This window comes from Periplaneta americana, chromosome 12 (genome assembly GCF_040183065.1).
Source record: "Periplaneta americana isolate PAMFEO1 chromosome 12, P.americana_PAMFEO1_priV1, whole genome shotgun sequence".
NCBI classification, from domain to species: domain Eukaryota; kingdom Metazoa; phylum Arthropoda; class Insecta; order Blattodea; family Blattidae; genus Periplaneta; species Periplaneta americana.
This window is the reverse complement of record NC_091128.1, coordinates 140,187,771-140,201,168: the sequence shown is the minus strand read 5'-3', so window position 1 is coordinate 140,201,168 and position 13,398 is coordinate 140,187,771. Positions and strand designations below refer to the sequence as shown.

The following is a 13,398-nucleotide window of genomic DNA, read 5'->3' as shown; positions in this document are numbered from 1 at the left end:
TGATGTTTCCGTATCTGTGACCACCGATGAAAATTCGTCGTCACATTATATCTAACTGTAACTAAGAAAAGTTACTGTGCCTTCGTGTCAAACACTTGAGATAAATAGTTTTTTCATGAAGGTAGGTCATTTCTAAGTGGTATTTAGTGAAGGAAAGTTGGTAGATAGGAAAACTTAAACCTAAAGCTTCGATTTCTTTAAATTTTAAACTAATTGTTTAGTATAATTTCTTTACATAAGCGAAACATAAATTACGGGGTTTTATTTTTAAATTAGTTTTTAAGTAGCCATCAAATTATCTCCGCAGGGTTGTTGCAACGTGAAGGTGAGCTGAGCGCAACTAATTATTCAATTATTCACTCACAGTCGGGAAACTTTCCAACCACTGTTATTAAATATCTCCCTCCAAATCAGTCGAATCAATCTTTCGGGCTCGCACACCACTTCCACAGTCTAGTATATACAGTCACGAAGCTTGAGTTGTGAGGGTGCTAGAAACAATAAGACTGCCGGTACTATTTTGCATTGTCTGTAATGAGGCGATATTAGCGATCCCAGTGGTTAGCAACTATCTATGGATGCATATTTACTACGTATTGAGCTTCGTGACTGTATATACTTAGACTGTGCTACTACTTCACAAGTACCATGAAATAGCTTAAGTAAAAATAAGAAGTGAATTCTTTCCTTTTCTTTCTCATCACACGTAGTATAAAGAGCATTAAGGGAAGACTCCATTGAACATCATGAAAATTTTCCACAATATTTTTATTGACTATTTCACTTGTTTAGATTGTAAATTTTCATGCCCCAAATGGATTTAGTTCAATTCAGATTACAAATATGTTTACAACTATTTTTAAAATTGTGATTGTAAGGGGCCGTGGCATTAAAAGAGTTGTCAAAATTATTTTTTCATCAAAGAATTCTTTTTTACAAATTTCTGATTACAAATCTAGTTATTTTTTCTTTTAAACTTGGCTCCCTGAAGTTACTAGATGGATGTATTTTTAATGATTTATAGAAAAAATAACATTTTCAAAATTTCAAAACAATTTTTGATAGTGAATCAATGAGATATTTCATAAAAATGAATACATAGAAATGTTTTTTCATGTCTTGTGAATCTAACCAAAAATGGGAAGCTTAAAAATTCAGAAATTCTACTAAAAACTTAGGTCTGAAAATATTTCCAAAAAAACAATAGAAAAAAATTAAAAGCCAAAAAACATTTGGGAGTTGTATTTAAGAAACCTTCAATTGTATTTCAGATTAGTAACTTGCACTTCAGAAAGCTTAAATTGTATTTCAGATTAATAACTTGTATTTCAGAAAGCTTCAATTGTATTTCAGAAAACTAACTTACATTTCAGATTAGTAATTTATATTTTTGAAAGCTTCAAATTGTATTTCAGATTAGTAACTTGTATTTCAGAAAGCTTCAACTGCATTTCAGAAAAGTAACTTGCATTTCAGAAAGCTTAAATTATATTTCAGATTAGTAACTTGTATTTCAGAAAGCTTCAACTGCATTTCAGAAAAGTACCTTGCATTTCAGAAAGCTTACATTGCATTTGAGATTAGTAACTTGTATTTCAGAAAGCTTCAATTCCATTTCAGAAAAGTAACTTGCATTTCAGAAAGCTTAAATTGTATTTCAGATTAGTAACTTGCATTTCAGAAAGCTTAAATTGTGTTTCAGATTAGTAACCTGTATTTTAGAAAGTTTCAATTTTATTTCAGAAAAGTAACTTGCATTTCAGAAAGCTTAAATTGTATTTCAGATTAGTAACCTGTATTTTAGAAAGTTTCAATTTTATTTCAGAAAAGTAACTTGCATTTCAGAAAGCTTCAATTGTATTACATACTAGTAAGGTTTAAAGCTTCAATTGCATTTCAAAAAGCTTTGATGGTATTTCAGATTAGTAACTTGTATTTCAGAAAGCTTTAATTGTATTTCAGGTTAGTAATTTGCATTTCAGAAAGCTTAAATTGTATTTCAGATTACTAACTTGTATTTCAGAAAGCTTCAATTGTATTTCAGGTTAGTATCTTTCAGAAAGCTTTAATTCTATTTCAGGTTAGTAACTTGCATTTCAGAAAGCTTCAATTGTATTTCAGATTAGTAACTTGTATTTCAGAAAGCTTTAATTGTATTTCAGATTAGTAACTTGCATTTCAGAAAGGTTCGATGGTATTTCACATTATTAACTTGTATTTTAGAAACCTTTAATTGTATTTCAGGTTAGTAACTTGCATTTCAGAAAGCTTTAATTGTATTTCAGGTTAGTACCTTTCAGAAGGCTTTAATTGTATTTCAGGTTAGTAACTTGAATTTCAGGAAGCTTTAATTGTATTTCAGATTAGTAACTTGTATTTTTGAAGCGTCCATTTATTGTATTTCAGAAGGTACTGATCTGTATGCATTTTAGCGTCAAACGGCCATATTTCTCATATCTAAATCAGCAGCATTATGAAAACTGCACTGTGTTATGCTGCACGAGCACAATCACAACCATCAAAACGCTCTGACAAACCTTGACAACGAATACTTGCCAAATTATGTTTTCTGGAACAGAAATAATTATTTATAAAATACAAATGATAATAATGGTTTATTATAAAAATTTGAGATTTATCCTTTGAAGGGGTGGAAAAATTAAAATATCTTGGAGCAACAGTAATAAATATAAATGACACTCGGGAGGAAATTAAACGCAGAATAAATATGGGAAATGCGTGTTATTATTCGGATGAGAAGCTTTTATCATCTAGTCTGCTGTCAAAAAATCTGAAAGTTAGAATTTATAAAACAGTTATATTACCGGTTGTTCTGTATGGTTGTGAAACTTGGACTCTCACTCTGAGAGAGGAACATAGGTTAAGGGTGTTTGAGAATAAGGTGCTTAGGAAAATATTTGGGGCTAAGCGGGATGAAGTTACAGGAGAATGGAGAAAGTTATACAACGCAGAACTGCACGTATTGTATTCTTCACCTGACATAATTAGGAACATTAAATCCAGACGTTTGAGATGGGCAGGGCATGTAGCACGTATGGGCGAATCCAGAAATGCATATAGAGTGTTAGTTGGGAGTCCGGAAGGAAAAAGACCTTTGGGGAGGCCGAGACGTAGATGGGAAGATAATATTAAAATGGATTTGAGGGAGGTGGGATATGATGATAGAGACTGGATTAATCTTGCACAGGATAGGGACCGATGGCGGGCTTATGTGAGGCGGCAATGAACCTTCGGGTTCCTTAAAAGCCATTTGTAAGTAAGTAAGTAATAATGGTTTCTTAAATAAAATTGACGGATCTGAAACAGGCCTAAAATAAGAGTTATGTAATACAAATTGACTAGTCTGAAATACAACTGGAAAAGGTTTAATTGACTGTCGCACACAATACAATTAAGACACAGTGGCGAACCACTAGTTCGAATTCAATATATACACGCAAACATAACCAAAGACGAGAGCATCATCATAATGTGAATGGAAGTCAGCGTCCTATTTGGTAGTACAAATAATAAAGCGACAGCAATTTTTAGTCCGCTCTTCCAAACTTCTCAAGACACTCTTTAGTCTAATGGAAATAAGAGAATAAAAAAATCCTCTCTCATCACCTCTTCCCTTCTCTTCCTTCACAATCTCCCCCTAGAACGAGCGATGGAACAAGATGCTAGCTATTATTCCAGCATCCACTTAAATAAGAAAATAATATAAAAATTCCCCGTGACGGCATCCTAGCTGTACCTTCCATTTACCGAGCTTGTTTGAATAAACCATTGTTTAAAGTTCTTCGCTCCATACGTACGGGATTCTTTTAAAAAGCCGTCACTTCCTAAACCTCGCCGAGCTGTCCGGTGCGTTGACTGCAGCTACGTCATAGTACCGTATTAACAGGATCGTCTCTCTTGATTCGAGGACGCGGCGTGATGATGCCGTCACAAAGAAGTCAGCACGATTTATTTGAAGACAGTCCTTCCCCAATCATCAGCTTCTGAAGTTTCCTGGATAAGAGAGTTCAGTAAAATTCCGAATTTTTTTTCATGACCTTTCACGTATTCCATCGTAGTATATACAAAATGAATCGCAAGTAATGCCATTAATTTGAAGCAGTTATTCTTACAGATATTTCAAACAAAACCGTTTAATATAATTTTACTCGTTTCTGCTTCCTTTTCGAGAAAAAAAAATATTTATATCAGGGGCGGCTCTACAATAAGAACTGCAGAGCTGCAGAACCGCCATTTAAATGGAGCTGAAAAAATTAAAAATGTAAAACGTATTTTTATGTAATCTAGTTCATTGTTTCATTTATTTTTCCAATTCATTCTCCTTCGATTCGAGATTTTACTGTCTGTAGGAGCCTTGAACTGCTCGAGAATTTTAGCTGTAGTGTACTTTTCGGATCTGTGATCGGCAGTTCCTGAAGCTCAACGTAGGGTAGTCGGCAGCAGAAAACTGGTTTTCTTCACCGTCCCATAAGACTGCATTAGAGCTGCAACCGAAGCAGCTCTCTCCGAATATACAAAAGAACCCCTAACGCCCTCATCTCTTTATGACCTGCGTTAGAACACACAGGCTTCTGGACTAATGCATATCATCATTACACTTCCAGTGTGTTATAGTACTGTGGGTGGTGTGATGTGATTAGTCAGTGTGTCTAAGGAAATATTTTATATTAAAAATGAATGAAATGAAAACCTAATCGACCAACCTTTTTCGAAATTAAAAGAGAAATTGGATGTTAACTTAAGAAATTAGGACGTCCTACACAAAATTTAAATATTGAAATTTCTGGAAAAAGTCGAGGAAATCATGTAGCCTACTAGTCATTTTAATACCGAATTGTGTAATGGAAACGATTGGTTTTTTGCTGCGCTCATCAAAACACTTTCTCTCCCACCCGTGTATTCTGTTTAGAGGAGAAAATACATGGACAAACACCGGAATGAAGGATTTAGTTAATTTGACTTAAAAAACTAGAAACGCATGTGGGACACATCTCCACTACATCACTAGTTGTACCAGGTGGGAGAGGTGTAACGCACGGATGGTTGGACTACAATTTCGGGTGCACAGTCAACTTCGAGAAGGGGCTGTAATTACACGCGTTATCCGATTTAGATGCAATAAACAGCATGCGTTTGTTAAATACACTATTTTTCATGCAGAACTGCCAACCTTTATAATCGCGGGCCGCTACTGATTTATATGAAACATTTCATAGCGTATTTTCGGAAAGTTATTGAATTAAGTCCACATATGCTCAGTCAATTCAAGAGAGCAGTGTATTATGACAATAAATTATTGAAATAATTTTTTTGTCCTTTACATGCGCACAAATTTGATCCTAACAAATGTAACTTTTCGTTCTGCAAAGGAATTTTAAAGCGTAATGCACTCTGACAACGCTGTATAGGTTATTACCTAGAGAGAGGCAGATACACAGTATGTAGGCCAAAGATATCCTGAACAACTCGCGTGTGAGGGATGGGTGAGACAACGAGAAAAGTAGACATAACACACACAATTGCTTTTAAAGACGGCTCGGGAAATTTGATTTCTTGTGTGTAAATTTACCGGTTACTACTTTCAAAATTAAAGTGGGAGGGAACTATTTCTGATTGGCTTAAGAAAATGCTTGTAGCACCGGTAGACAAACGGAATTGTTTTTTAATTAAGTAGATTTGTAAAACGTAAAACAAGTTTTTCTTACTGTTTGTGTTCACCTATCATTTAATCAAAATTAAATCGAAAAGTTAAACATAATATTTTTAATTTTGTTCGTTACTTTAACCCCATATAGATTGCTCATCCTTATGTTAAAATCGGTTGCACTTTGAAGAGAACAACCGCCAGGATCGCCACCCATCCGCCGTAACGAACACGAGATGGCAATACAGTTGCTAATGGAATTCAAATGGGAGTTATGGCGTGATTCCTTATGTGACAACTAGATGGTAGCATAGTGAACCTGACAAAAGTTGTTACCATCAAAGCATATAACGCAGAGCAATCTGGGTATATAGGCTTTAACGTAAAATAAACATACCGTATTTTTATTTTTTCCTGTAGAGTTTTAAATGTTTGAAAATGTTGTTTTTATATAACATAAAATAAGCAGAATTATATTTTAAGTTCTCTAGATTATTCAATAGAAATGGGGAAGTTGAAATATTTATTAATCTTTTCGATTTAGTTTGAAATTTTATATTGACAATACAGCAATTCAGCGGGTTTTTAAGAATCGAGTTGGCAATACTGGCTGTGCTGGTAAGAGTTCCCAATCGTCCGGTCTCCGTACATTTCGGTTTTACCCTCTGTTATTCGGTGTCTGGTTAAACAGTTCGTCAGGACGCGACTTGATAGTATTTTTTTTTTGTGACAAAAATTATATTGAGGTAATTTTTCCGTTATACAAGACTTTAAAGTTATTTAAAGTTACTCTTTTTTCTAAAATTAAAAGGTTTGCATTCAAACATTTTCAATTTATTTATTTCTTTTGTTATTTCCTATGTAGGGCCTTCGAAAAAGCGATACCCATAGAATATACATACTGCATTTGTAATGTTAATCCGGTACTGGAAATATTGAATCACATTTCCTACCTTATAAAAATATTGTATGTCCGATTTTCCAGTAAAAAAAAGTTGGTAACACTACGTCTTGACCAAGTGATTAGAGAATTGTTTTCTTCTGATCGTCGCCAAAAGACGAAATTCTTGCAAGTAAATAAATGATGATTATTATAATGATGATAAAAAATCTGCATCTACCCGGCAGTATCTTGTGAAGATTGTTATTTATTTGATTTTTGATAAACCCCTAACTAGAAGGACCTTGCAGATTAGTGGAAACGGAAAAAAAGTCAAATCTCTGAATGCAAGAATGAGACGACAATCTAAAAAGTGAGATGGATAAAACAATTTTTATTTTAACTGAATTGTAGAACAGAAAGGCTCTATCTTCCTCCTACAATTTTACGAAAAACAGCACAACAACCATTATCCATTTCAAAACATAGTCCTCAACCGAATGCTGTCCCTAAGAATGAATGTAAGGAACAACAAATTCCTCCTTGCCTTAAAGTAGTAAATAAAAATGAACTTGAGGCACACGTGATTGTTACATGTATCCGGACGCCAGTTCGTGACTCCTCGAAGTCTAATTGAATGCAACGTTGACACGTGACCTTGGTAATCATTATGTTCAAAAGCCACTGTTGTTAATTGAACCATTCTGCTGATCCCTAAACCTTTATTCTGTCATGTACTTAAGAGTGTACAAATAAACAAACTAATAACGCAAAAGTCGGTCACTGCATACGCTCTAAGGCGCAGTTCTATTTTCGTAGAAAAATTAACATCATGGGTTCATACCCCACTTGGGGTCCGCCATCAATGTGAACTCTGTCCTGTCTTTGGCGGAGGCTGGCATCATTTCGACCCCGTATCAAGGAAGTTCCGTTGGTTTTCTATATACAGTGAAACCTCTCATTTACGGACATCGAAGGGACGTAACAATCTGTCCGCATCTGGGAGGGAGGCTCCTCAATCTAACAGTAAATTTATAATAGGCCTATGCATTATGTATTATGTATCCCTTTACGCTTTAAATGAAATTTATTACTGTAGTTTAATTCTAAATACAGTATACTACAGTAAATTCTTTGCAACTTTGAATTGCGGTAGATAAGACCGAAAAAGGAAAATACAGTACTGTGCCATGCAGTTTTATTCTAGGTCTACAGTTAAGTCTTATGCAGTATTGTAATTTACAGTTTTCAACTTAACCTTTACGTTCAAGTGCCATGTCTCTCGAAACAGAACAACTGATTGAAGTGAAGAGAATAATCCTACTAACCCTAATTGTGTCGAATACAATTTCACGATCGTGGAAACCTTGGACCCATCAGACAGGTTAAATTTTATGACTTTGTTTATCCACCCGCTTCCAGCTAACAAGGGGTAGTCAGCTGGGCTAGTGGAAGCCTACGAGACCCTTATGTTACGTTTCATGTTAAGGAATTTCTGTACTAAATTTTCCATTTTTGTAACACATTAGGTCTTCAAATCCAAGTTCTGTCCTCAGTCAGGAGGTAAAGCAAGCTTTGGGACTGTGAAACAGCTGTCCGTGTCTGATAGTGTCCGTAAACGAGAGTTAAATTTATATTTATTTCTATATTATTTCAGTTGAGACATAAAAATCTGTCCGTATATGAAGAGTGTCCGTTTTTTGGGGGTGTAAGTAAGGAGAGGTTTCACTGTATAGTATTAGTGTAAAAACATTCTCAGACATATTTAGACCAAGGCCCATCCCGTCAAGAGCCAAGGAAGAAAAATAATAAATGAATAAAATATATCAGTAATTTAATTCAACAATGCATTGAACGGATCAATAATTGAGGCGCTCAGAATACAAGTGGTGCAAGTCCAAAAATTAAACATTTGCTAATTTAATAATGATAATAATAATAATAATAATAATAATAATAATAATAATAATAATAATAATAATAATCCGTAGCGCCACAGCCCTTGAGTAGTGGTGGTGGTGGTGGTGGTGGTGGTGGTGGTAGTGGTGGTGGTGGTGGTAGTAGTAGTAGTAGTAATAGTAGTAGTAGTAATGTTTATGATAATAAAGTTAATTACAATGCTAATAAGTGATGGTGAACGTAATGATCATTTTGAAGACGAAAACTTGCAACAATTAGTGCTAAAAATGGAGGCCTTCCTGGGATTTACGTAACATTCTGCATCACTTCCTGTCTTCCCACTCCCCAACTTTAAACGGAAGTTCTACCCGTTGTCCCTCGCTCATGAGACAAGCGTCTATTTTTAATCTCATATCTTGAATTCAGAAATCGGGGACTTGGTGTTTGCCGTTTAATAAAAAGCGCAATCCAAGTCCTGCTGACCATATCACTTTCGTTAAAGTGCCCTGCTTCTGTACGAAACTCGTAAAGTACATCCCTCTCTCTGAAGAATATGACACACTTCGAAATACACAAGGATCTTGAAGGGTGACGATGGCAAACCACAATCCGAGGATATGTATTGATCCTGCGGTATACACAATTCATGCGGCGCGCCTCGGTATTTGAGAAGCTGAGTATCGAAGTTGGGACGGAGATGGTGTATAAAAATCAGTACACTGCAAAGAATGAATCATATGGTCGCCTCCAGTGTCACATCAAATTTGAGACTTTTCCCAGTTTGAGTTATCAACAGAAAGACGTCTGGGAAACATTATGAAACAGCGTAACTATAACGACGAAACGTTCACGTACATGTAGAAATATTTATGTTCTATTAAATAATTGTATCCAAGACATAAGTAATGTCAAACGGGCCGGAGTCACCCATAATAATTGATGGTGCAGAACTGCAATACGTGTCTGAATACGTATACCTAGGACAGCTAGTTTCCTTTCATCAGAAGACAGAGAAGGAAATAAAACGAAGGATTTTTCTCGCGTGGAAGGCATTCTGGACTCTCAAGTTCATCGTACTGGAGAGAATACTCAGCAAGAAACTCAGAATAGAAATATTGGAGACCTGCGTAACTCCTGTACTGTTATATGGGTGTCAGACATGGTCTCTCACTGCCAAACTTCGTAACAGTCTCCAAATGTGCCAAAGAAAGATGCTGAGAAGGATACTAGGCTTATCACTGAGAAACAGAGTTCCAAACGAAGTGCTACAAAAGATGTCAGCAATTAAAGATCCAGCACTGCAAGCCACCAACACCAAATGGAAGTGGGAAGGCCATGTTGTACGACTTAGAGACGGAAGATGGACACAGACAGTCACACTATGGGATCCCCGCACTGGCAAGAGATAACGCGGGAGACCAAGAAGAAGATGGGCCGACCTCTTCAGTGAACGTGTAGGAAGCCATTGGTCAAGCAGAGCAAGACATAGGGAAGACTGGAAAAACCTAAGAAGACAAGTGAACAGCGACTAAAGCCAGTGCGACAGAAACAAGCGAACAATATCCAACAGTGCAAAATGTGAACCAAGTGAACAATTCCAAGGTTGTAAACATCTCTTACGCGGAGTAGCTCACCGCGAGAGACAAATAGAGCTCTCCCTCTATAGGAGGAGGCCTTTGCCCTTAACGGGACACTTTTAGGCTAATCATTTCATCATTTAAAATAATTTTATATTCGAAGAACGAAAACTGAATTAACTTACTGTGCCGAGAAGAAGTTTTTTGATTTTCTTTTTTCAATCTTGAGGTTAGGTAACAGTTTTCCTATATTCCGGAGAGTGAAGGAAACATCCCTATACCACTGGTATAGGTTTCACGTGGATAAGCCTACGAGATAAGCCCCATTGACTAAATAAAAAACGCCCCACTCCACCCCCCAAAAGCTAGTATTTTGCTCATCGTTGATTCAAACTTCTCTCTTAAGAGTCTTTGCCGTCGTATGTAATGCACGTGGTATACAATAAGAGATGGAGCTGAGTTACACCAGTATAGTGACTTTGTAGCCGAATTTGGAAATACCGGTATCCCCGTGATGTCACAAGTGGTCTCAGATCGCATGTCCTTTTAAGAATATACCAGACCCTTTCGATGACCGAATAACCAAAAATCACAAGGTGTGAGATCGGGTGATCCTGCTGGCCACAGAACAGATCCATTCCTCTCAATCCATCGTCCTGGAAATTTCATGTCCAAATGTGTGGGATAATGAATTGCGTATATAAGAGCAGGAGCACATGAATTCAATCGTGCTTCCCCAAAATAAGACCCATGTCAGTACGTTAGAATTCACGTAGACGGCCACTATGAGCAACTCTGTAGCTAAAAAGTACAATAACGGGACACTCCTTATGTCATAGCATACATGTATACATATTGAACATTTAATCACTGTTGAAGGAAACGTCAAGAATATATGAAGCCTCCAATTCCAAAACTGCCTACATCTATTCTTAACAATTTTCAGGAAACGCCAAAAACTGATAACTTTTTTCCTAATTGTTTGCAGTGTTCGTCATATTTGAAGCTTATTTATGGAATCAAAGAGGGAATCTAGGCACAACATTCGTTAAAAAATTGCTAGAGAGATTTAGGTAGATGACGAAACCGCCATTATCTCAATTTTTTTTTTAAATGGATTTAGACAGTTTTGGAATTGGACGCTTCATATATACAAAACCACCGAAAGTGATCTTCTTAAACAATCTGGCCCCATAACTTGAAGCTGTCTATTTACTTTGAAACCAAGTCATATTTTAGCCCGATCCTGGAGAATAAGTTTTGGTTTCGCATCCAACAGATAGATACTCCTTGCATTGCCTTCTCTGATGGCACGCCGGTGCGAAGCTCTCAAACGATCGATGGTCTTCAATCATGTCTGCGCCATTTCTAAATATGCCATTGATCTTCCAAATGTCCTAAATTTATAATGCAATGATATATACATAACGAGGTTACGACGGGGAATATGGATTTTAGTTAGAAAGTAAAATATTTCAGGAGACCCTGTACCACCGGATATGAGTCCCCAAACTCTTGAAGACAATGATGTCGAGACACAAAACTATGAGCTGCGTTTTATGACAGTTTTATCGGGGATTTCGGTATACTCACTCTTTATTTCATAATGTCGCAGCATATCCTTCCTTAGAATTTATGAACGAATATAAAACTTGGTAACGAAATATGAAACTTTTACTACCTTTCGGACAGCCTTACCGAGCGATTTAATTCCAGTTCTTCTACTTGAGTAACTCTGTTTCGTTACAATGATGAACAGACGATAAGTTGATTAAACTTTTTTATGATGAGAAAACGAGACCTGCTGGCTCCTCAAGTGCATAAAATTTAATAGACTAAATGTATAAATTACCGTCACCGGCAACGTTGAGTCTCAGTCTTAAGGCTGCTTCGAATAGATGGCAGTTAGTTCGAATCCCGTCCTTTCTTTGATGCACATTTCTGGGACACTAACAATTACAGTAGTTACATCAAAAAGTGACGTCCATTCTTAATTTGCTTTATGGTTTCTAAAGTTTCGATCTACGAAGAGCGTTCAATAAGTAATTTTCCCACTGCTGTGAAATTTATTGTTATTAATTTACGCTCATCTACTTTACAAAATCCTGTTAAAATTACTTTATTGGCAAAAATATAGGCCTACGTATCATGTATTCCAAAGAGGATCAAGGCTTTGATTGCTCCAAAGGAAGGTTTTTTTTTTTTTTACCAGTCTTGATATAGATACATTGAAAAAAAAAAATATTTTTTTTTTCACAAGTACCTTAAAAAGATTTCCATACTTACTTACAAATGGCTTTTAAGGAACCCGCAGGTTCATTGCCGCCCTCACATAAGCCCGCCATTGGTCCCTATCCTGAGCAAGATTAATCCAGTCTCTATCATCACATCCTACCTCCCTACCTCCCTTAATATTATCCTCCCATCTACGTTTCGGCTTCCCCAAAGGTCTTTTTCCCTTCGGCATCTTAACTAACATTCTATATGCATTTCTGGATTCGCCCATACGTGCTACATGCCCTGCCCATCTCAAACGTCTGAATTTAATATTCCTTCTTACGTGAAGTGAAGAAAACAATGCGTGCAGTTCTATGTTGTGTAACTTTTTCCATTCTCCTGTAACTTCATCTCTCTTAGCCCCAAATATTTTTCTAAGAACTTTATTTTCAAACACCCTTAATATCTGTTCCTCTCTCAAAGTAAGAGTCCAACAACCGGTAATATAACTGTTTTATAAATTCTAACTTTCAGATTTTTTGACAGCAGACTAGAGGACAAAAACTTCTCAACTGAATAATAACACGCATTTCCCATATTTATTCTGCGTTTAATTTCCTTCCGAGTGTCATTTATATTTCTTACTGTTGCTTCAAAATATTTGAATTTTTCAACCTCTCCGAAAGATAAATCTCCAATTTTTATGTTTCCATTTCGTACAATATTCTGGTCACGAGACATAATCATATACTTAGTCTTTTCGGGATTTACTTCCAAACCTATCGCTTTACTTGCGTCAAGTAAAATTCCCGTGTTTTCCCTAATCGTTTGTGGATTTTCTCCTAACATATTCACGTCATCCGCATAGACAAGAAGCTGATGTAACCTGTTCAATTCCAAACCCTGTCTGTTATTCTGAATTTTCTTAATGGCATACTCAAGAGCGAAGTTAAAAAGTAAAGATAATAGTGTTGCTTTAGCCGATAGTGAACTGGAAAAGCATCAGATAGAAATTGGCCTATACGGACTCTGCTGTAAGTTTCACTGAGACACATTTTAATTAATCCATTACCATCACAATATGCATATGGTGAGATTATGAGAAAAGTAAGGATATTACATTATCTGATACAACAATGACATAAATGGAACAAAATCCG

At 36.1% G+C, this 13,398-nt stretch overlaps 1 protein-coding gene across 2 annotated transcripts in view; it reads right to left on the bottom strand.

The window, feature by feature from the left end:
* Positions 1 to 13,398, bottom strand: part of LOC138710940 (headcase protein-like) — a 658,198-nt gene that overhangs the window by 158,596 nt on the left and 486,204 nt on the right. The gene's annotated exons all lie outside the window — the stretch shown is intronic.